This window comes from Hemibagrus wyckioides, linkage group LG03 (genome assembly GCF_019097595.1).
Source record: "Hemibagrus wyckioides isolate EC202008001 linkage group LG03, SWU_Hwy_1.0, whole genome shotgun sequence".
NCBI classification, from domain to species: domain Eukaryota; kingdom Metazoa; phylum Chordata; class Actinopteri; order Siluriformes; family Bagridae; genus Hemibagrus; species Hemibagrus wyckioides.
The window spans coordinates 20,889,546-20,915,614 of NC_080712.1; the positions used below are offsets into that span (position 1 = coordinate 20,889,546).

Below are 26,069 nucleotides of genomic sequence, written 5' to 3' on the forward strand. Positions count from 1 at the left end.
GGAAGCCTGGGGCACAGTCTGCATTGTAGTTTATCCCAAAGGTGTTCAGAAATGAGTCCTTTAGTAGCTCATTTACTACAAGTAGATAATGTCCACTTACCCTCTCATTCTGAATCTACAGCAGATAACCTTTTGCAGCATTGTAACATTCTTTCCACTCATAGTGCCATACAATAACTCTGAGAGGCCTCTCTGACAGCATTAAAATCTCACCATTTCTCCACTGTGGGCCAGAGAATCCATTAAGACACACTGCACAGTGTGTCTGAATCTAAGAGAGAGGTCAGGAGGCATACTGTGCTCAGATCACACTCTGCTGCTGTTACCATGACACACAACATCGTGGAGTATAAGCTGCAAACAAAATGTAGAACTGTGCTTTTGGACTGCCAGTGAGTTTTGGACTGACTTAAGCTGTTTAGTTTCGGCTAGAGTTCATAGAGCCAGTCAGACTCAATTACTAATCAGTTTCACCCATTCCCAGTATTCTGCAGACCACAACTATGGTCTGTATGCTTTATGCACACTAATACAGAACTTGAATGTCAGCTTTCTAAACAGATGAAATCCCTATACAGAACAAACTGTGACAGCCTAACACCAAACATCACACATGTTATAGCTTCTGGGTGGCCTAACAGGAATTAAAAAGCTTTTATTTTACAAATGAAAAAGTCAGTAAGTCATTGCATACATTTCAAAACTCACAGAAAGTAAATATTACTTTAGTGGAAGATGTGTAGAGATTGCACCTTTACTTGATGTGATGATCAGAAGTGAATAACAACATAAAAAGCATAGCAACATCCCAAACTGCACTACTGAATTCAGCCGATATGAGAAACCTGCAGCTAACTGAACGAAACAGAGAGAGACACAAAATATCTCCCTTTAGAAAAGTGAGCTTCCTGAGTAGCTGTAACTTGGATCACAAAACTCAGAGAGCATAACTGAATGTTCAGTACAATAAAATTGCATTTGTCTGTACAAATCAACCCTTAAAGACTGAATAAACACAATCTACCATGTATATGTGAGTCTATATGATTGGGTGTTTCTATTATAAACCAAACAATAACCAAAAATGTTAGAATAGAGGTCACATCCTGGACTTTTATTATAAATCGAAGCTAAAGGGGAAAGCTCATGAGTCACAAATTCTTTCAGTGTCTGTTCTCTTACAAAGCTAACAAAAACACATTCAAACCCTTCAAAGTCTACTGAAGTCCACTGACTCTAATTTGCATCCATGGAACAAAAAAAAAGACAAGGGGAACATTTAAAGCTGAACACTATAAAGCTCCCACCTTTTCTACATCCCTCTACTAACCCCGCACAGTTTCCACTGCTCTCTTTGTTATTCCGGTGTCTCAGTGAGGAGGCACTGGATTAAATTAAAAACATTGTCTGTAGAACAAGGGTAATTGGTTGACTGTTTTTTATCATTGCCACCCTGTTGCTTTTGCAAGCGTTTGGCTTGTGGCTGTTTGGGGATGTTGCCATGGCATTTGAGGCCTACATGTGTGTACCCTGGGGGTGAAAGCTACACCAGAAGAAAAAGGTGGGGTTCAGCAACAAAAACAGTGGGAGTAACAAAAGCCAAGTCAGTGAGAGCATGCAAGAGATAAACACAGATGGAGGGGGAGAGAGAAAGAGTGGACACTATGACCCTTTGACCTCATTCCGTTCTACCAGTTCCTCACTCATTTACTAATTCACCATCAAACACCCTATAGTCTGTTTCTAATTTATTTTTCTCTCTTTTCACAATTTCCTAAATCATCCCCATCTCATTTCTTTTGTTTGCTCTTGAACCTTCTTCCACACCTGGCTGCCTTCTTGCTAGCCATGTGCTACTGTCTTTCTCATTTCCCAGTCTTGTGTTGTAGTGTTTTTACAGGCTATGATTGAGACCTACAACATCTCGTGGTTGGTGGGATGAACAAAAGGGTGTGTGAATGAAACAAAAAGCAGGGAAGTGATGGGGTAAAGCAGGCTTTTTTAAGCATCTCAAAGCTTATGAGCCTGTGCAAAGTGTGCAAAGCATACAAGTACTCTGAAGATGCCAAACAATTCTCTCGCAGAGACATGGTTTCTTCACTCCGTGCTGTATTCCAGCCTCCATAGGCCTCCCAGATCAGAGCTGCAGAGATGCAGTGAGTGACACCACCTACAGAATACCAGGAAGGCACTACTGTCAATCAGCATTGTGGATGGAGCTTTTTCTGCTGTGTGTAAAGAACAATTTGACCCCAAACTGGTTACAAAATACAACTGTCCCTGTCCGGACTTGTGTCAGGGAGATGTCCATGATCTGTTGTAAACTGATCGCTCTGAATGCACAGAGAGGATCTGCTGTTAAAAGTGTCTGATTATGAAGGTCTATGTTTATTAAAAGGGAGTAAAGAAATCATGACTAGAGGTGTTTCAAAGTGTGTTGTTAAATACCACATATAAACTTACGAAACCAAACACTATACAACATTTTACAGAGAGTATTTGATGCGTGTTTGACACGTGGAATTTTGATTATATTTGATAATATTAAAAATCATGTTTTCGTGTGGTTCATTATTACCCACTGTGCATTTTGGCAGTATGTGCAGGACCCAGAAAGGTTTTCCTCTGATGCTCTGTTAGAGCCATTGGACGCACTGGCTGAACTGTGTCTCTTCAGCTACTCCTGAGTACCGCAGCATGAATTTCCAACCGCTAATGATTATTTATCCCAGGCCAGCGGTCAGACAGGCAGACACTGGGAATAAGAACAGCTAGGAGAGGAGCTGTGGTCGCGCCACGCTAATGCCCTTCCCCTTGCTTGCTGCTGAGTGGTCATTCTGTTAAAATGCCAGTGATGGGAGGGTAATGAGGCAAAGGAATGCTCTCTTTCAACACAGGGCATTCAAAATGGTCTGGATGGGTCAGTGCACCACATTTATTACCATATTAGATATCAGCTGCAATCACCAAGAGTGAAAACAACAAACAGACCCTGTGCATTATTACTACTAGAGAGGCATAATGGTGCTGTTCATCCATTTTGCCTCTAAAACAGGTGTGGGCGGTGCTGAGCATGAGCGAGGTTAATATGTGAGGGGGATTAATATCTATTGCACATTACTGAGCCCCATGAGATAACCCATGATCTTCATCAAACCACAATACATCAACAAAGAGTGCAGTCAAAAGCAATTTCAAGTAAATTACTATATCACCTTTCATTACTGTAATTTATTTTTATTATACAAACAATGTCAAACAATAAGCTTCATCTACATCTACTGTTATAACCCAGATTGGTGTACTACACATAAACAGAAGTGATAAAACAGTAGAACAGACATGAGGACCCAGCAGCCAATAAATTCCAGTGCAACCTGAATCAAAAAGTATGCTGGCATAAATATATAATTTTAAAAGTGCTTACACAGTGAAGAATGCAGAAGCCACAAACAAGAGAAAAAAAAAGCACTCTAGGTTTGGAGTTTGAAAATATGCAAATAAGCCACAGTGAGAACAGCCAAAAGGGACTGTGGACTGTGTCACTTCAGATTCCAGGCGAGCTCAGACGGAGAGGAAAAGTATGGCATGGAAAGTTCTGATTCAGCGCAGTCAGCTGAGTCCAAGACAGAGCTAATGAGCTCTCCTTCCTCACACACACATCTATATAAATACCTGGCATCTCCATAACAGGAGAGGAGAGGTTACAGAAAAGAGGATGAGAGAAGAGAAGAGAAGAGAAGAGAAGAGAAGAGAAGAGAAGAGAAGAGAAGAGAAGAGAAGAGAAGAGAAGAGAAGAGAAGAGAAGAGATGAGATGAGATGAGATGAGATGAGATGAGTTAATGTTTTCATTCTTGAAACTTTCAGGGAAATCAATGACCATCAAATTTCCTTAAAAAGGCAACAGGAAAGTAAGTGTATAAGGGATCGATTCGAAGGCCTCTCACATACGCGAGTGATTTAACACGTCTATTATTTTCCAGCAGAGTGACGCAAGCACCTTCTCCTGGTGATCTCATCTGCTCAAAGCAATGTTTGCAGACTTCTGACTTGTCACAGTCTGTGCTATTTTAGGCTCAATCTGTACACAGGTCTTCCTCTAAGCTGAGTCAGACCACAAACTCCAGCTCTTAAATATCAATAAAATCAGGAGGCACACAATGGGGAAACACAATGGAGATGAGAGAAAAGAGATATGGCTATGACAATAGAATGTGGACACTTTTTGTGTTACTCTTGTGAAAATGGCTTTAATTGCATATAGTGTCAAATTGCACCATTTATGCCAGCTGTTCAGAGGATTATGTTGTCCTAGCACTTTTCACTGAAACTTATACAGCAGTAAAATACTATCTCTAACCTCGGCTCTTTCCGAGTTTCTTCAGTTCAGCTTTGCACACTTCCACAAGCTTATACAGCATGAGTAGGTCCATTACTGAAGATTGCTCCACTGAGAGGCTCAGCTCATAACATCAAAAACCCTCACACACAAACACCAGACAGTCGCAGACAGCAAACACACACACACACACCAGCATCCTACAGTGCCAATACACATAGAGTTTAGCTAGCAGAACACTTTCTGTAACTTTAAAGTGTTTTTAGCGTAACACACACCAGCCAATAAACACATGTCTCTCATCAACAGAGAACACAGTGCTGCTAACACTCTCTTTTTCTTCATTGTCTTGTAGATGCCCCACCTATCACCCTCTCTGTGTGCACAAAGTTAATCATTCATCTGGATTACTTCAAAGCACTCAGAGCTTTGTGTCTAAAAAAATCTGCAGTAATCTGAACTCTGCAAAAGCCAGAGAGTGAGTGTGAGTGATTTGTGAGTGTATGTATCTGTAGGTTTGATAGTTATAATCTCGTACATACCCATAGTGTTCTTCATGGTAACTTCCTCCTGTCTCAGCTTTCTGTCCTGGAGACAAACTAAGAAGACAAACCTAGCTGCTCATTCTGCTCTTCGGCTTCACTCCCTCTCTTTCTCTTCGTCTCACACACTCACATGCTCGCGCTCTCTCACATATTCTTGCGCACACACATACACACGCTCTCTTCCTGCTCCTCCTCCTGCACTCCTTCTCTTCTAGTCAAACTTTCCTCTCTTTGCCCACTGCAAAGCCCTTTCCTCTCCTGCACTCTTGCTCTGCTGTCCTAGCACCTCCCCCTCTCCCTGCCCCCTACCGCTCTCACTTTGTGTGCTCGCCTCTCCCTCCCTCTCTCACATACACATATAATCCCATCTCATGCTGGGGCTCAGTCTCTGCCCATAGTGCTCTCTCTCTCTCTCTCTCTCTCTCTCTCTCTGTCCAGCTTTCAATTTCTCAGTCTCTGCATCCTACTCTTTTTTTGAAAGCAGGGGGCTACTTGGGATAAATCCACTTCCTGTTTCAAATCTGACACTCAGCAGTTGCTGTGATGTAACAAAATGATGTTGACTGATGATGACTATTTTCTCTTTCACTCCCTTCTAAGTAATTTCCCACTTACTCCCTAAGAAACCATGTCATGCCGAAACATACAGACAACATTACTCAAACTCAGCAGACGAGTGAAAGACATATATATTGTGGAAGACAGTATATTCATTGTATTGCACTGTTAATGTATACATGAAATAAATCACACATGATCTAAAAGCAGAGCTGTGATTTGGTGTCGGAAATTAAAGCTGCATCCAAAAATGCGGCGCACGTTTTCTCTGAACTCGGTCCAACCTAAGCAGCCCACAGGCCATGACTTTTTGTCTTAAGAAGTCTGTAAGGAGGGAAGAGTACATTCATGTGCAAGTTTGCTTTTCAAAGGGCCCCAGTCTCCCTGTGTTCCGGCTGTTACCACTCCTCTCCCTCAATTACCGCCTATCACCGAACTGAACAAAAGCAAAGGAAACGCAGCATGCTAACCTGAGCAGAGAGCAATAAAGCCAGGGGATTCTGTAGGGGCATTAAAGAGGACAGAAACATCAGACAAGCAGAGAACTGAATAGACGAACATATGAGTGATTAATGGACATCTGTGTCCTCCAGGGAAGTTATCATATAAACATGAACTGCCCATAAACACACCAGGAGGCTTAACATGATATTTCAAAGTGCTTTATAAAAACACACACATACATACATGGATACATATATATTATCTAATAAATTCTACCAACAGGCAGGATTGTCTTTTGGAGCACATAAGTATATTTTAGTGTAGGGCCTTTATAGAAAGAAATAGAGAATATTTTAACAAAGTCTTTGTTTGCACAGGAAACCTTCTGTCCAATCCTGCCTGCTCTCTGAGTTATTCTTGCATATACCCACGCATAGCATTTTCTAATCAGTTGGCTCTGATTTCCAAAATACTGAATGAGCCATTTTATAATTTAAACTAAAAAGACTCTTATCAGAACAAAGAATTTACTAAAGATGAATGAATAAATGAATGAATGAATGCCATAAATGGCCACTCAAGCAATCCACCATGTTTACATCCAGAATGTGGCCTTTCTTTGTCCTGCAGGCTTCACAACTGACCACATGGCTAAAAGTAAAAAAAAAAATCCTCTAACACGAATACGCTACATGGCCAAAAGTACGTGGACACCCGGCCTTCAGACCCATATGTCGGCCCTCCCCAAACTGCCACAAAGTTAGAAACATGCAAAAGTGTAGAATGTCTTTGTATGCATTAAGATTTCCCTCTGGTGAAAATAAAAAGCCCAGGCAGCTGCTTGAATACATATGTCTGTGGCTCAGCTGCTAGTATATATGAGTGTGTATGTTATTACACACTAATATACATGTGCATGTGTCACGAATCATCAGTAAGCATACATGTACAGCCCAGGCATCAAATCACATATTATCATATAAGTAATAGGCTCTTCAAAATGATTCATACTGGCTTAGAGAAACCTCTCTTTAATGTGTCTCCATCAACATTCAAGACAAATATATGTCATGACCAAATATATATAGTAGGAAGGCTTATAGGAGACTGTTTCTTAGCTTTCTGTTCCACTGAATGGAGCTGCTTCAGAAAAGCTAATGAAGTGGCTGGTGGAACAAGAAACTGAGCCGTGCTCTAATCCAACATACAACCAGTCATCTGATCAAGCACACAGACTCACACAGTGGCTCAAAGTGAAACACTCAGTCTTCTACAAAACACTTAACCCCTCTTCTACTGGGGGTTGGGGGTATGCAGGAACGATAGGGACAAAGAGCTAAACAGAGTGGTAGAGAGTGAAAGGGGTTCTGCAGTACTAATGAGGTCCACATCACACTGTGCATGTTCTTCCTTTCATGATTTTACTTGCTCTGCAATCTTTCCCACTAAAGATACTTATAGATTCAACTGATGCCAGAACTGGATGTATATCAAACAATGCTGCGGGTATAAAAAAGTGCACATTGTCTAAATTATGGACAATGTTCCAGTTTAGGGCCCAAAGCTAGGGTCATTACACAAGGGGAAATTAGGCAAAGTGATGGAAAAAGGAAAATACATACAAAATGCATAAACACTGTCAATCTGCCCAGGTGTGTGGTTTGATCCACATGTGTAGTATTGCACACATAGAAGTGTGATGGCATGCAAATGTGTATATTTGGCAGCGGGTGTCATAACTGAAAAACAAGTCTTTGGCAGCCTTCCACAGAAAAGCAACATCACAACAACAGAGGGAGAGAGAGAGAAAGAGAGAGAGAGAGAGAGAGAGAGAGAGAGAGAGAGTGCAAAACATCTCCCTCTTTTGGAATCACCCCATATAGACATAAAGTTCACTTTAATTTAAAACAAAAACAGCACTAAAGGAGAGAGCTGACAGAGAAAACCTTATGGAGCCTTTTGCCTTGCTGTGTTTCAAGGAGTTTCCATTCTTAGCAGCCCTGCAGGAATGGAGAAAGGATTGTGTAAGAGGAGCCTTCAGAAAGACGTCCTGAGGTTTGTACAGTCAATGTACATATCACAGAGCAATGCAGACAATCTTGCTTCGGCATACAGGAAATAAAAATGAAAATCTGCATTTGAGACAAAACATGTAGTATGAACTTGCTGCTTTGACAAATACCCATTACACACATCAATTTAATATGAATTGTGAAAAATGGTAGGGTGAAAAAAGCTACACTAAGGCAGCAAATCTGTGATTCTAGGAACAAACACAAATATGCTGCCAATTTAAATGCACTTAATATGAACTTCCTTCCTCTTATTACACACAAACATAGCTTGCTTTGTGTTGCTTCAAACATATATATGCGAACACATAAAAAAGCATCTGTCATCTCATAGGTTATTACTGTCTACTATATATTTCTGCACTATACAGATGCTAATCTAAAGTAATATCTATAAAAACTCTCCTTTGGTTATCAGTATCTTTACACTACCTTTATCATTACTACAGTTTTAATGAATACAGTTTCCATAACTGATAATGTAATTTGTGCACTCTTAGATCAGTTTTGTTTATTTTAAATGTAATTGTAATTACATTTAATGATGCTAATTCCCTGAAGAAATGGCTGATGAGAGAAACCACAAAATGAAAAATAGCTCCAGTTTATCATGTCTTTGGTACAGTACACGAAAAAATATATGGCACTAAAAGTTTGATATAAAATGACACACACACACACACACACACACACACACACACACAAAACAGAAATCACAATAAATATTCATAACTGTCTATATGAAAAGTTGCACCTTCACCTCATTAAGCATTTTCAACTATTTTCATCAAACCACAAAGGTGGTCTAAAATAAATACCCCGCATGACAGGCTGAGAGGGGAACGAACACAGAGGTAGCAGAGAGAACAGTATGGGATATGCTGCCGTTCACTACAATGGAAGGAAACAGGTTGCAAATCACTCAAGGACACAATATCAGCATCAGCTTTCTGCTTTTATGGGATACATCAATGAGGTAACACGTGGCACCTATTAAAAAGCACACACACAAACTCACATCTGTTCTCTCAGTAAATCTTGAGAAAGTTGCTAGCGAGCAGTATTTCAGAGCTGGCTTTCTCTATCCCACTGCCCATTCAGATTCCATTAACTCCCAGCATGCAATGTGCTTTTGTTCCTCTGACATATAGTAAGGGGCCAGGGCCACTCTGTGTGCCAGGCCTGCCAGTAACAAACAGCATGCAAGCATCAGGACAACAAGCTTAAAATCAGAAACCTGTATTCACATATGCAGATACTGACAGATAAAAAAAAACATAGCAAATTCACAGTTACAGACACACATTTGGGCAAAATAATTCAGTCTGGAAGACAGCTGTCCTTATACTGCTTTCATCTCAGAGGCAAAATAGCAGAAGATTCTTAATCAAAGATATCTTTGATAAAGAATGTTGTATTTGTTGACCATAATGTAATACTGAGTGACTGTTTATCAAGCACAGGCCTCACAGTGGAGAGGAGAGAGAGAATTAGAGAATGTTAGGGTTAGTCTGCTGAAGGAAAGAAACAGTTGTTTAGATGGACACTAACGGACAGAGCAGCTGCCAAGCGGACCACACACACTCACTCCCACTCCTGGGGAGCTTCTGTCAGTCATGTGCAGTTAGGGGGTACACACAGGCACTGGGCAAAGCCTCAAGGCCAGACGTGGACAAAGATAAAGCAGAACCCCTAGGATTACTCTGGCAATAGACTTCAGTTCTGCAAATGGTGTTGATAGGCTTTCGTACAAAATATCTGAGCATGTTATGTTTATGACTGCTTTACGGGAGGCGGCAATGTAGTAGAAACTCAACATTTACTTTGAAACATCCAGAATGAAAAGGTTGTATGTGAATTCTAAAGAATGTCTGGTTCTTTTGTGAGGATTTGGCTCTGACATGCTCCACACAATCTAACTACCGTGTCCCTGTCTTGCCCCATCCCCTGTCAGTAACAAAAATGTTCCTTCAATCACTGCCCTCTCACCTTTAGCCACTCCTACATGCCAGAAAGCCCGCCCAAAATCCATTCTAGTTGTCACACACTGCTCTAGCCATCCATCACCATTCTGACCCCAGAGGAATATATACTTCAAAGAGCTAGGACCTTTACTTAAATATTTACGACAGGTCTGATTTGACCCGTGAGACCAACACATACTCACAGCATAAGTCACTGTCCAGAGTGGACTGCTTATAGTCTGCATGCAGAAAACATACTGTTTACGTCTGCACTTTACCACCATGCTAGTGGATCACATGTTTGCTATTACCTGCTCATCAGCAGGTTTTCTGTCGATTTCAACCCCTTTCTGCATTCAGACATGTTTACATTCATGTTTCCACTTTGTGTAGAACAGTTTAGAGTCAGAACCCATATGAAATAACGTTTCATAAGAATTTATTTGGTTAATAATATTCAATATATACAATGTGACAGTGCCTACATGATATGTAATGTTTATTTGAAAGTTATAATACAGGAAAATGTTGTTAAATGCAGTGCAACAGAACGTAATATAAGCATTTCTAATAATTTAGAATATACATATGGTATAAAATATGTATAATAGACTGTATAGCCAACCAAATATTTATGAACACTGGACCATTACAGCCATATGCAGGCATTCCCCAAATTTTTGCCACAAATTTGGTAGCACAGAATTGTATTTGCTGTAGCATTAATATATCTCTGTGCTGGAACTAGGGGATCTAGGCTGCACAAGTTTCATAAAGGCATGATTTGTACAGGTTGGTGTGGACTCGAGTGTCCTGCACAGAGCCCTGACCTCAACCCCTCTGAACACATTTGGGATGAACTGGAATGCCGACTATGTGCCAGGCCCTCTTGCCCGATATCAGTGCCTGACCTCACTAATGCTCTTGTGGTTGAATGGGCAACAGCTACACTTCAGAATCTTGTTGAAAGCCTTCCCAGATGAGTGTAAGTTATTACAACAGCAATGGGGGGGATTAAATCTGAAATGAGATGTTCAACAAGCACATAGATATGAATGATCATGCGCCCACATACTTTTGGCCATACATTGAATATTCAAGGCTTCTAGTCATTGCATATGTGCAGCCCCTGCCCCTGCTTAGGTTTTTATGCTGATAATGAATAATATAATGGTAAGGCTTATAATTTAATCAAGCATACCTGCAATAAGCAAAGGAAGGAGACAGGAGGAATAAAGAATGTAGTCAGTCAGCCTAGACAGGTCTAATGTTTAGACTAAAACTAGAGCTATATAAAGCTAATGTAGCCAATAAGTTTAGCATCTTTCATTTAAATCTTTATTTATTATGTATAACTAATTATCATTATTATGATACTAATTATCATTATTATGCAGTCTTAAACTGCACCCAGTTTGTACATAATAAAATCCCATCAACTTGCTGATGACACAGTATGAGTGACTGAAATCTATAAAATCAACAGAGCTTCACTGTGTAGCTAAACATCTTGGACGACCAGAATATATATATTCTCCTGCAATCGTACATCTTAGACCTCATCTAAAGATTTAAAGGTGAAACTGCACCTGTTATCTGGAAGTTAAATGGATGACAATAAAAATAGTACTCTTTCTCTCTTTTTTCACAATTTGTGATTTTTTTTAAATATAAAACTGCAACCATAAAGTTTAACAGTGTATTAATTTAAGCCACAATTGTTTACAAAAACATTTTTATAAGATAGACTTTAGCTTCTTATTAGCTGTATTAGTTATATCAGGTACCAAACAGCTACATTTGGACTACAAATGATGTCAATTTTATTTTCATCACCGAATAATTCCCTTAAGGTTTACCTTGTTGCACTTCAGCTCCTATAGGCTGAGGAGACTCAGGGCTGGAGGACAGTTTACACATCCCCAGAATACCACCACAGATTCAGCCTTTTCTTTACACACACCTGCAGGGATACACACACACATACACACACACACACACACTGGATGTTACAACTTGCAATACTACAAACACTGCAGCTGGAGCATAGAGGAAAGAACAAACAAACACAGACCTTCCCACAATCACACCCGTGCACACGCTCACAGCAAAGCATTGTGTATCCTCAATGAACGATATCAAATATCAAGGGCCTAGGACAGTAGAAATCAAAGCTCCAGAGACACTCCCATTCTTTTTTCCTCTCAGGTTGTTTTTTACATGCATGAAAGTTATATCTTACACACCTGCCTCTGAGTGTTAACCACACAGCAGTGAGATGTAAAGGCTGTAATTAGGTTATAGAGAGAACATGATGAGGTCATGGCTGTGGGGAGGCAGCATGTGTGAATCAGTTTCAGCATTTCCCAGAGGACACAGAGCAGGAGTGGGATCAGAGGCAGAAATGGAGGGAGGCAGGGAGGGAGAGAGAAGTTCACTGGCGAATGAAGGTTTTGCCCCAAATAAGCTGCTATGACTTTAAGCTCCTCAGCACATCTGTTCTTCGGTCAGAGCGGCAACAGCAGAGGAACACACTGCCACCCAGTGGACACTTTTACTCCTCTTCTGCCTCATTCTCACATATTTGCTTACACACACACACACAAAAAACTCCATCAGCGTCACTCTGAAACCTGAAACAGCCTCTAATATGCACAGATAAGCACTTCAGCCAGCCACAAGGGATGACAGCTATGCTCTTATCAGTGAGTGTTGTGCATAGCACATGAGGCAAGAGCTTCCCTGTAACTTGGTTGCATACTCATCTAAAAACAAGTAAAATCCAATAGCGACACTGACTAGCTCTGCATGTGTTTGATCTATTTTTTTATCCAATGAAGAAGACATGTGGTTTGTGCTTATGAGACAAGTGTGACCATCTCACTGGTTACTGTGACTGGTTATATCAAAATTGTCTGGTCAGTGAGGTCTGAATCAGATAAAGCCTAGTTCATGCTTCATCAGAAACAAACTAAAGACATTGCATCACACAATTTTCACCCAAATGAGGATGGGTTCCCTTTTGAGTCTGTTTCCTCTCAAGGTTTCTTCCTCATACCATCTAAGGGAGTTTTTCCTTGCCACAGTCGCCTCAGTCACCTCAGGCTTGTTCACTAGGGATAACATCTAGGACTGTTTGTCTGTTTACATGTTTGTTGTTTTCTTATGTTTTCTTTCTCATGTAAAGCTGCTTTGAGACAATGCTCTTTGTTAAAGAGCTATACAAATAAAATTGAATTGAATATTTAGAAATGGGGAGAATATGTGGAACTTATGCATAGACAGTAACTTGAGCTCAGGATTGAACCAGGAACGCTCTTGCTTTTTCTCTCTCTCTCTCTCTCTCTCTCTCTCTATATATATATATATATATGTGTGTGTGTGTGTGTGTGTGTGTGTGTGTGTGTGTGTGTGTGTGTATGTGTATAAAGAGAGAGAGAGAGAGAGAGAGAGAGTATGCAAATTGTAGTTTGTCTGTTTAAACAAAACACAATGATTGCAGATCAGGGATGATCATGGTGCACTGTTCACATTTTCTAAGTAAGATTATACTGAATCACAACAGAACAGATCTGGCAAGATATGTTGCAATGAGGTTAGCTATTTTGTAAATTACTCTACAAATACATTCCCTACACAATACGCCCTTAGAAACAGCTCCATTTCACTAACTTGAAAAAAAATTAAAATTTGCCCCTAACAAACAGGCAGAAACAATGAAGTCTGATGGATTAAAATTATACAATGTAGGCCAAGTTAAAAATGGAAAAAATGAATTCAGTTAAAATAGCTATTTATTTATGTATTTGTTTATTTATTTAATTGTTTGTTTGTTTGTTTATAAATAAACAGACATACAGACAGACAGACAGACAGAAGGTTATTATTGAAAGATTATTATTGAAAATGCATTAAGCAAATACTTCTGCTGCTTTTTCTTTGTTTCTACTTTGTACTTCAATTTACTTCACCTTTACTTCATCTCTACTCTGCAGGAGTAGAATGAAAGCTCCTGCTGATCCCCACCAGTTCACAAGTTCAGATAAAGACTCTAATGTGTTTTGTGCTTCTCCCCAAAGTGCTTTCCAGATCTCCTGTAGGTTTTGTGGGTTTGTATGGAAGAATAAATCATCCTTCACTGGGACTGTCCCCAGTTCCTTAATGTGGGCTATAGAAGGTCAGCACTTTAGGGCGGTGAAGATGAGCATAGGAATGTCTGTTATCCTACCTGTGATAACAATATCATACTTGTGTTCAAGCTGTCTGACCGCAGACCCACACCCACATACACACACACACACCTGCACTAATATACATGTAGATGCCTCAGTTCTTATCTCACCCCTGAAATACAGACACTGAGTAGAATAGAGAAACATACAGAGTCAAATAAATACACCACAGAAATTGTGCTTGTTAAGAGAATTAAAAAAAGACACATTAGATCCCAGTGCTCAACAGAGTAGCAGCTCTGCCTCAGCACAAACATAGTGTTGAATAATCAATTACAGTGTCACTGCATGGAAACTAAAATAAAATACTGCCCATTGATTCTGATTTGACCTCACTGGATTACTGCAGGCCAATCAATTGGAACAAACCTCAGGTGTTGACCTCTTTAATGATTTAGTACACTTATATGATTCCGCTTTGTCTTGCTGAAATGCCCATGGCAGAAACCGTGGGACTTTAACCAGCTACAATCTAGACAGGTTTTTTTACCGGGTCATTTTTTGCCTGCATACCACTAATAAACAAACTTAATTATAGCTAAATTGTTAAATATTTTGTTTATAGAGACTGAGGGTTAAATGCATCTGGCCTACCATACTGACAGACTACCTATTGAGGGACAAAGCATAAGAATCAGACTTTAAGGATTCTAGAGAAGGAGCACAAGAAAGAGGAGAAGAATGAACTCCCTGTCTCCTCATTAACCCCCTCCCCAGTTTACTGTTCCACCCCTTTTACCTCCCCCAGTCTAGACAGCTTCTGTTCAGGGCAGCAGGACAATAGGTCACTAGATACTAAATACAGGACAACAGATACTTAATTACTAACATCATATTTCCTTTTTACTCGTAATTAACCTCTCGATTAAGTCAGTCCCTGAACTCATCAGTGGATCCAGATTTATATTCCTTTAACATCTGCCTCTCATTATAGTATCATTGTGATTACAGAACAAGACAAATATCTAAACAATAATCGCTCTATATATGACTACTCAGAGAATTATGAGGGCACAAATGGGGCTCAGTTAATAAAGATGTGAAGATCATTTCCAGCTCTAGCCATGACTATATTCTGGCCCTTTACACTACAGCAACCATTTTCTAACTTGGCCCATTATATGTCTGACAGGGAGAGTGTAACAAAATTTAACAACATGATTGCAGATCTGTGCTCATTTCAGAGAACCAGATTACCTGACAACTTACACAACCCAGATTGTGACCTTCATTGTGGCTTTAGTATTTTGAAACCTTGAGGATCAGCTAGTAGATCACCACTGTTCACCTTCCAAGCTCTTATCCCTATCCTCTTTTTCTGTCTCTCCACAGTATAATCTGCCAAACTCATCTCATTTTGTCCCTTTACATAAGCCCATTCTGCTGTGATCTAAGCCCAGTCTGTCCATCATTATTTCCAAAGTTTTCCACAATGCATGCCCAAATTCCATCTATAACTTTGGTTTTAATGATCTGAATATAGATTTATAAATTTAGGAAATAATGTGAGTTCAATCAATTCCCAGAGTCACTGCTGCTGCCCAAATGTATTCAAAGATTCTTTTTAAATCTTCTGTGAATTGCAAGGTATATAGAATAAGTGAAAGAACAAAATAAGCATGTTGGTACTTATTTCTAATACCATGTCTAGTATTAAGCATATCATAACTATTATTTAATTTAAAAAAAAAATAAACATCTATATTTAACTTGCACAGATGTGCCTAAACAATAGATTTTCCCCTCTGCATGGGCCAGCGCCTCTGGTTCTTCGATAAGCTTCTGGTATTTTGAAATGCAGATGCTTAGACATAATACATACATAACTTATGCTTACATAACCCAAAACACCAACTGGAACCATTTCATGGCCTGCTCACACTTGGAGTTATTTATAGATTTGCCAGAGCTAATGATGCCACAGATATAATTCCTCTTAATGTCATTTACATCCTCAGTGTCCTTTAGCTGTGATTAGCTTAAATTCTCCGACTCCATTTATTATTTAAATAAACAACAAAAAAAATAACACAAAATAAGATTTACATTAGAAAAAACAAAGCTTTCTCTTACTGTCCCAGTTTCTTCTGTCTTTGTTATTCATGCCATCATACATAAAATATGAGGTGCTACATTATTTTCCGACTTGTGTTCAAAAAGACTTTGTTGAGAGAGAGAGAGAGAGAGAGAGAGAGTGAGGGAGAGAGAGAGAGAGAGAGAGAGAGAGAGTGAGGGAGAGAGAGAGAGAGAGAGAGAGAGAGAGAGAGACAGAACACTGGAGCCAGGAGAGTAAATGAACATGACACTGTCTATGAGTAAAGAGCAGGCTGTAAGAGACTTTAGGAGACCAAATTTCCCCTTGGGGTTTAATAAAGCACTCTCTACTCTACTCTACTCACTGAATAACACATATCTCATCAACTTAAAGCTAATGTAACTATACACAATTTGTTTTTGAGACACCAAACAGTACAATGAGTGCTAAGAGAACGTTCTTTACCTCGGTCTAGACTGCATTTCTGTTTCATGCCACTAGAGGGAAGACCAAAAAGGATTTGTGACCTGCCACTCTTTTTCTGCTTTCACATGCATTTTTACAAAATTATTTTTGTTCCAGTACATCATGACAATGCAACATTTCGAAACTTGCTTTTCCATTTCACCGCCATTACTAAACCCTAATATTATATCTCAGATTCGATGTGTTATATTGTGAGTTCGCATATGAAATTCACATTAACACGCTACTAACCTCTTAACTGCATCATGTGTTATGTTGTCTTTGGAGAGTCTGAACAGTAAAGTACAGGAGGTGCCAACTCTGCACTGTGTCTGCCAGTGAAAGAAGGAAAAAGGATGCAGGGTCAAGGAGGCTGGTCAGTTTCTCTCTGCAGGGCCCCTGGGGCTTTCAACACACATCCCTTGTTTTAGTTAGTGTGTGAGAGCGAGAGCAGGAGTATGGAGAAAACTGCTTTGTTATGCACTCCCCAAGACGTTCGGCTCATTTTTCTCGACAGTGCCTGCTCGGTGGGTTGAGACTCTGTCTGTTTGTGAAAACTGTCTGAATACAAGAGACTCAAAGAGAGCAGCTGTTGATGGCGTCCCTGCCTGCCAGACAACTCTGAGATCATTCTCTCTGTGTCTTTCTCAAACTCCATTTAAACCACTCCCCATCAAACTCAGAAACCTTTTACTCTCAGACAGAAGCAAAATTCACAACAATATTGTCGTCAGCACCCTAAACTTTGCCTTCACTAATTAAAAGGTACACAGAAAGAGCAATTCTTAGAATAACAGTCATTTAACATTATAAGCATGATTTATAGAACATAATCATAAGAGCTTTTACGGTGTGTAAAGAGAGACTTAAATACAGATGTGGCAACGGAGAAAATGAAAATATTCACCTGGCCTGTATAAAGCAAAAAAAGGAGCATGACTGACAGAACATGTAAAGTGAGTAGTGTTTGGTGTCTGTTCTCTGTCCTGTATAATGCTACACAGTGAGACTGCTTCACAGCAGCCTGCCAGCACTGAACAATCAGAGCCTTGTAGATTCCCCAACTAGCACATTACACTGTCAAACTCCTCTCAACTGTCAAACAGGTAATGACTTAGCTAAGGTTTTGCTGGAGGAAAATGAGCAAGACTGACTCCAACCATGGCCCAGGTTTATTAAATTAAATGCAGTCACTCTGTCCTCTGTGCTGAGATTACTGAAGTCCATGTACTACAGTATGAACTTCCATAAAATCTCCCAGAATACAAAATTAGTTCAACTTTGCTTCCACTGGACTTAGAACTAACTAACCTCCACACTGGAAATGTTAATGCTAGAACTTGATTCTTGATTCTAGAAGATTGATATTGTTGGCATTTAAAATTAAATTGTATTTCAATTATTTCCAGCTGTGGTCAAATGTTGTCATGCCACAGTCCACAACAGCAGCAGAAACCATATTAATATGTCAACCTAAATTAATATGTCAAATTGAAAAATTGGCTCAATATTTTGAGATTTTCAACTTGCTGATGTATGGATATGTATTTTGGAGGTTTGCAGAAGGGGAGGATGTAGTTCATGAATAAAAGTTTACTTTCCACTGCCGATTTTTTTCCCATCACCCATTTTTACTATCCAAAGTTTATGTTCTTTTAACCAAGCAGTCAGTTCATCATTGTGTTTTATATAGAATAGTGGGATTGCTCTGTCGTGGCAGAACGAGGAATGTCTCTTGGTTGATGGTTATTTATAAATTCATTCTCTATAAAACTGCTGGAATATATATCACTTTCCTATTACACTGGAAGGTCAATCTCTGTAATACCCAACCAATGCAATCACTCCAAATAATTTACTTCTATTCTGATCTGAGAAAATCCGTCTTACAGATATGGCATCCATAGCATATAGGAAGTCTTAATACATATCTAGATTTAAATAAACAAGTATTTACATATTTACATAGTCACAGAACACACAATATTCATTCAGCAACATACTGAGCCATTCAACTGCCTGAAAGGTTTTAATGCTACACACCTACAACATTTGGACCATACTTATTTATGAGAATGATCAAGAGTGCCTTTGCTGTCATATATTGCTTTGTAATGAGCACTCATTAGCTTTCGGTATTAGTATCATCAACACCAGATAGTACTAAATAATTATAGAATATCTATAGTTTATGTTGTTTTTTAAATGCATTTGAAATGGAGAGTTTTTACATACCTGTCTAAGAGCAGTTCAGTAATTCTTTAAAAGCTTCATTCCAGAAATACATTCACCAGTAATAAATTATTCCAGCATGGAAAAGCATTGCCAATGGCAACTTGAATTCTGTCTTCAGGGTTTTATTTAAATACAGCGTCTTTTTTTTGCTTAAAGGAAAATTACCTGCCTGCACTGAGAAATTCCAGTCATATTTCTGTCCAAAAGGCTGAGACAGGGCAACATGAAGCACCCAAACATCCAACACTCCATATCTATAACACATAAAAGTTTTCCAAACAGGTTTTCTCAGCCATATAATAAAATTTTGCAAAGGACATGTCTTTCATGTACAAAAACCTTTTGTACAATTAAGAAATTATAAAATGGACAACTGTGTATTATAATTATAAATTACTTTACAATAACTGTGTTAAAAATAAGAGAGTTGGTTTATTAGCACTACTAAGCTTGTCTGAACAACCCCTGAAATCCCTCCAGGAGAAACTGCTTAGAAGTGGAATAAAAGTCAGATGTAAAGGTGATTAAAAAAGGATCACCTGCCACCTAAACCCTCATACATTTCTGCCAGTGTTACCATTAGCTAGAATTTGACTTGTTGCCAACATTTATTTTAGCTACTAGAATCAATGCTGGTCTAGCCTGGCATTAGGAAAGAAAACCTTTAACTAAATATAGACAATAAATGCTAGCAAATTAGCCAACCTAACTCTCTCTCTCTCTCCATATATATGTTTTTCTTTCAAATTATTGTTCACGAAGATTTGAAACTGTTATAGCTGCAAAGGGCGGGCTGACTTCATATTACATTCATTTGCATATAAAGGCAGACGTCCCAGTTTTGGCATGGCTCGCAGTCTCCGCTCTAATTCATCCCAAAGGTGTTTTATCGGGTTGAGGTCAGGACTAGACAAATTCCTCCACACCAAACTCGATCATCCATGTCTTTATGGACCTTGCTTTGTGCAAGGTCATGTTAAAACAGGAAGGGGTCATCCCCAAACTGTTCCCACAAAATTGGGAGCATGAAATTTTCCAAAATGTCTTGGTATGCTGAAGCATTAAGAGTTCCTTTCACTGGAACTTAGTTCCAAGCCCAACTCCTGAAAAACAACAACTGAATTCAGTTTTTTGGAGGGGTGTCCCAAAACCTTTGGTAACATAGCATACACCTGAGGGTTAAGGGCCTTACCCAGCATTGGCAGCCGCAGGATTCAAAATCACAACCTTCTGAGATATAGCCTAAAGCCTTAGCCACTAACATACCACATCCCTACGCAACCAAGGCTGCCAAAAATAATACTTAAGTATAGTAATGAATGGTTTTTTGGCACTTGAGTTAACAAGACAGACACAGAGCGAGACAGAGGTACATGAACATTACTAATATCTATACTAATCTGGGACAGACTCAGGTTTACAGCATAGGGTAAGTTTATCTTGAAAGACTGCTACAGAGAAATGGACTGTAGATCAAAGAAGAATATTAGATGGACTTGCTGTACAATTGTTAGAAAACACACTGTGTGTGTGTGTGTGTGTGTGTGTACATCCTCTAATGTACATATAGAGAGCTGATGGAGTCTGACAAGGACACTGAGGGGGACAGGCCAGTCTAATAGCACACTTCACTGCATATAAATGCCTCTCCCTTCATTTCTCCATCCTTCTCCATGTGTTCTCCTTTATCAAAGCACCAAAAGCTTCAATTATTAAATAAACAAAAGAATGCAAATCATTCTATAAACAATAGCCAAAAAAGGATTCACAGTCAGATTCACTGTAATCCTGATTGCTGTGAATAAGCAGGGCACTGAGGAATGCTCTGTAACTGATCATCAGAACAGGATGCTTTTCCATGCAGACCAGGTCAATGTTATATGCATCTATTCTTATCATTTAGTAGCCACCACAGCATCCAGTTAAAGTCTAACATCCTATATAGCTATAGGGGTCAATGTTCAGCCAAACAGGCTTCATTTGTCTTTAGGAAAACCAGTGAGGTTTCTGTGGTCAAAAATTTTGATTTTGATAACAAACATGGACAGAATTGTAATGTATCCTCCTTCTTTTTTTTAGACCCAACCCAAAGAAAATAATCATTTAACCACATCCCTGCTCTTTAGTGTAGCCACATCTTGTGGTGTGGTGTGTGTGGTGTGCATGCTTCACCCAACGAACTGGATTTGTTTATACTGAGATTACAAATTACTGGACTGGATTATTTGGGGTCAGTTCTCTGAAAAACACTGCAGAGATGAGTATACGTACTCTCATAAAGTGGCATTTGGTCTGGCACGATTCCCAAACACACTTGTCCTGATTTGTTCACCATTCCATGTCTGACACTGCAGTCACAATGTGATGCTCAATTAAACCCTGACCCATTTCTCTACAAATCCCCTCAGACATATTAAGTCAGGTTAGCACGTTCCCTCATGTAAAGGATATTATCATACTGTTGCTCATTTGGGTACTGTGATTAACAGACTAATTACAAGAGAAAGCAAAATTATCCTTTATATAAAAACCACACATGGCATCCACTTTGCTGCATGTGGCAGTAACACAATACATTCACTATACATTCAATCATGCAGATGTATGTCAAGAGCTTCAGTTAATATTTACATCAAACATAAAAATGAAGAAAAATTGTGATCTCTGTGACTGTAGTTGTTGGTACCAAAATGGTTTAAATATTTCAGAAACTGCTGAACTCCTGGGATTTTCACACGGAACACTTTCTAGAGTTTACACAGAGAAAAGGGTCTGGAGGCTAAAACACCTGGTTGATAAGAGAGATCAGAGGAAAATGTCCAGTCTGGTTTGAGCTGACAGGAAGGATACTGTAACTCAAATAATCACTCTTCTCAGCTGTGGTAAGCTGAATAGCATGTTAGAACACACAACACATCAAACCTTTCACATGAGGTGCACACTCTCCTGTCAGTCAAGAACAAAAATCTGAGGCTATCATGAGCACAGACTCACACAAATTAGACATTTTAAGACTGGAAACTTGCTGTTCAGTTTTCCTGTACCCATGATAGCCTTGGCTGACAGTAGTGTGGAACCTGAGGCGGTCTTCTGCTGTTGTAGCCCGTCCACCTCCAGGTCATCCACCAAGGTCAACCACAATGTTTGATATTTTGTGCATGCTGAGATGCTTTTCTGCTCACTGTGACAGTTAAGAGTGATTATTTGAGCTACAATGTCCTGCCGGGCAGCTTAAACCAATCTGGCCATTTTCCTCTGACCTCTCTCATCAGCAAGTCATTTCCACCCACAGAACTGTCGCTCACAATGACTTGTTTTTTGCACCATTCCATGTAAACTCTAGACACACTGAAAATCTAAGGAGATCAGCAGTTTCTGAAATAAACCAGCCCATCTGGTACCAAATTATGCCACAGTTAAAGACACAGAGATCACATTTTTCCCTGTTCTCATATTTCATGAGAACAGTAACTGAAGCTCTTGCCCTGTAACTGCACAATTTTATGCATCGTAGTACTGCCACATGATTGGCTGATTGGATAATTGCATGAATGTGCAGGTGTTCTTAATAAAGTGAATGCAACTGTAAATCACAGTCTGACTTTAATCACCTTTCTGCTTATCAGTCACATACCGATGTCTTTAATTCAGACCTTCAGACCCTCACTTTACACACACATACACACAAGCCCTCATTCTTGGCATGTGGAGTAGCCCTCAGCAGAACAGCAGCATCATCCAAAACCAATCTTTCAAAGTACACAGAGGAGCCAGAATGTCAAACAGCAAGAGAGAAAAATAAACCAGAGATATGGCTCCGGAAATCTGTGTTGAGCTACTCTGTTTAGCATTACAACTACGACATGGTGATTTGAGCCTGGGAACCCTCAATTTCACAGAAACCCTATTCTGTAAATCTAATCTTCAGAAAGTGTAATGTGGACAAGATGAGGTGAACCGCCTACATGTGGACTTTCAGTATAGGCCAGGCCAGCTGTTCGGGTGAAGAGAGTTACTGCAGAGCTAGAAGAAAACCTTGAAGCTGTCAAGCATAGCTGTAAAAACACTGCTAGTCAAAAAGACCATTCTTTATAGTCTCACAGCAAGAGAGAGAGAGAAAGAGAAGGGGAGGGGGGGTTGTGTGGGAGAGGGATGCAGCTGAGAGAAAAAAAAAGTCTTTCACCACATTCTTCATATGGCTACAGATGTGATATATGTGATTCATCTGTACATATTTATCTGTACACTTGTTTCTAATAGCTAGAGACAGAGGTAAAGGGAGAGAGAGAGAGAGAGAGAGAGAGACAGAGAGGGACAGAGAGAGAGAGAGAGAGAGAGAGAGAGAGACAGAGAGAGAGAGAGAGAGAGAAAGAGTCATTAGTGGCAGAGCTATGAGAAGTGGATGTTGGACACATGCAGATGGTACAGCACTGCAGGCCATTTGACTTTGTCTTCCATTAGCTCCATCCACAAACACAGAGTGCTCAATAAACCCCTAAACTGTGTTAAACTGATCTATAGACTTTAAACACAATACATGGTCCAGGATACATATAACCATGAAAACTACTTTATTTTTCCCCCGGGTTCATGTTTTACAGTTTTACGACAGAGATTTACAAAGCATTTACTGTATCACAGCTGTATTCATTCCTTCATCTTCAGTAACAAATTTATCCTGGTCAGGGTTGAAGCCTGTCCTGGGAATACTTTGTAACATGACTTTGTAACATGTCTTCTGTTATCTCACTTATGCTGTATGTTATGGGATTTGTCCAACGTTATTTTAATAAACATTGCAAATGAATTGTATTGGGCATGAAAATCAGTGCAGCTAACAAAAGTCACACTAGAAACAAACCCATGTGAGCATATCTTTACTGATGCATTCTTTAGACTGGTGTAACCACTATTGGAAATGTGCCTACCAGCCTAAGCATAATGGAAAAGGTTTTGTGAACTATATGCAGACTTAGAAAGTTATACAGAAACTCCTTCAGCTGTGCATATTACAATTACACTGGCATGAACTATCTCTGTATGAGACACATTTGTCCAAAAAGACAATATATATCTTCCTGTCCATATACAAGGTCTCGTGTGAGCCAGAGGAATGTTGGAAAAATGTAAGTTTCATTTTTTTCATTGGCATTGTCTCCCACTCCTTACATATAAATACTGCCAAGTCTAAGTTACATCAGAGCATTCCTGCCTGAAAGCAGGATTGTTACAGAGAGAGATGTTGTTCTGAGACAAAGGCATGTGCTATGTTATTATAATGGAGTACACTAAGGGCCCTGTTCGTTCAGAAGACCACCTTGACCCTGGGAGAAATTGCCCGCCTTGACACTGTGACCTTTGTCCATGACCTAGCAAAACATCCACAGTGGCATGTGTGGTAGTGAATCTGTCTCACAAATGGGAACAGCGATAAGGTCAACAAGGTCTACATTCACAGGCAATATGCAGGCATATGTGTGCAACACAGTGTGTTCACTCACATCAGGTTCATGCTGCATGTTAAAGCAGTCACCCTTCACCCCAGACAGTTAAAGACCATGTTAAGAGCAATGTTGAGACAGCAAGCTCATATTACAACACTGTTAGAGAGGAGGACATCAGTTTGACACGTTTTCTTCAATATGTTAACCATATGCCATGCTTCTGCACCCTCCCATATGACTTTTAACATTCAGGCATTGTTATTAAATTTAACTCTTAACAAACACACACAGATTTGTAGCCAATAAAGCATTTTGATGGAATAGGACAGACAGTATCAATGTACAGCAGTAGGTTATATGTTATGTGTATTTTACAGGGAAAAAATGCTGCTTGAAAGCTGCTAGTATGAATGAAAGAAATGTAAAGTTGCTCATAAAGTCCCAGATTTTGCATGTGAATAAGGACTTGGATATAAAGTCCTAAGCAGAGCCCAGCAATCTAAGCTTCCTTCATGCTTACAGAGCTCCCTGTAGAGCTGTTTGGGAACTTGCCATTCCCTGTATGCATTCCTCTCCTGTGCAAATGTTTATTCTTCTAATTACAAGGCAGCAGAGGTCATACGTAAGCTGAAGACAGGCAATGCATACAATTATGAACAGGTCCAGAACTCAGGAGTGTGTTTGAACGGTGAGAGAGAAGAGACATGTTATAGTTCGCAGCAGAGAGCATAGCAGGAGAGCGAAAATTCTTGGGCATAGACAGTGAGGAGCCTGTCTCATGGCATAACTCATGGAACACATAAGGCAACAGACTAGGATGTGAAAGCAATTACGAACTGAAGATATGAGTAGATATCACACAGGGCCTGACATTTCAGCAGTGGAAAAGCACACAAATATGGGCCATAAAATCAAGTCAGGGACAAACCTGACACACTTTTTCATAATGTTTTGGTTACAGAGCACAATGCGTATTTCTAAAGTGCCTTTTGATAGTGCAGATTCCTGTATAATGAAAAGCAGGCTGTGCTTAAGATGATCCCACAGTGGTCCTCTCTCTGGGCCTCACTATAAGCTGGACTTTGTAGAAATTACTACTAGGGCTATGTCCATTTAATATTTCAGTGTATTAGGCAATATTTGGCTAAACATGCCATTTTCATGAATATTTGACTATAAAGCGGAACACTAAGAAAAACTCTTAAAAGCCTGGAAGCTGCAATGTCGGAAAATCTTTTAATAGTGAATTAATATTCAATATTCAGCTCACTATATACATTTAAATACGACTGAGACTGACGATACCTTCTGGTCAAGATAACAGAGAGGGGGCATGTTAACAGCAGTTAATCACACAGCACAAATGAACTGGAATCGATGTCTGACTCGATGTTATTTCTTTTACCAAATCGAATAAGCAGAGAAGAAAGATTTAGTGTGTTGACAGATCCAGACATCACTGTGCACATGTCTGAAATGTGTAGTGGAGATTTCACTTAGCAAAGGCTTTATGTCAAGAAACAAACAATACTAACTTAACCCCCTTTTATGGTAATACTCGATACACATTTTGGCTTCTTTTAAATTTATTACATTTTAACTCAGGATCATTAAGTCATCAAATGAAGCTTGAATTTCCTTAATGAACAAACAGAGGTAAAAAAAAAATGCAGGTTAGGATACATAAATCAAGTGAGGGGCACAATACATGGTCAGGGAAAACATCTGAGGTTTT

The 26,069-nt window shown here is 39.5% G+C and overlaps 1 protein-coding gene across 4 annotated transcripts in view; it reads right to left on the reverse strand.

Annotated features, from left to right (window-relative positions):
• The window catches only part of lzts2a (leucine zipper, putative tumor suppressor 2a), a 41,793-nt gene that overhangs the window by 12,064 nt on the left and 3,660 nt on the right, over positions 1-26,069 (reverse strand). The window contains exons 2-3 of one of the 4 annotated variants that reach the window (XM_058385443.1): positions 11,783-11,886; positions 7,834-7,887 (exon numbers count right to left, since the gene is read on the reverse strand). The exons of 1 other annotated variant lie outside the window; for it this stretch is intronic. The gene's annotated coding sequence lies outside the window, so the exon portion shown is untranslated. Of the gene's footprint in view, positions 1-4,882; positions 5,122-7,833; positions 7,888-11,782; positions 11,887-26,069 lie in introns of those variants that run through there. 2 more of the 4 variants (XM_058385442.1, XM_058385440.1) reach the window with 2 other exon arrangements.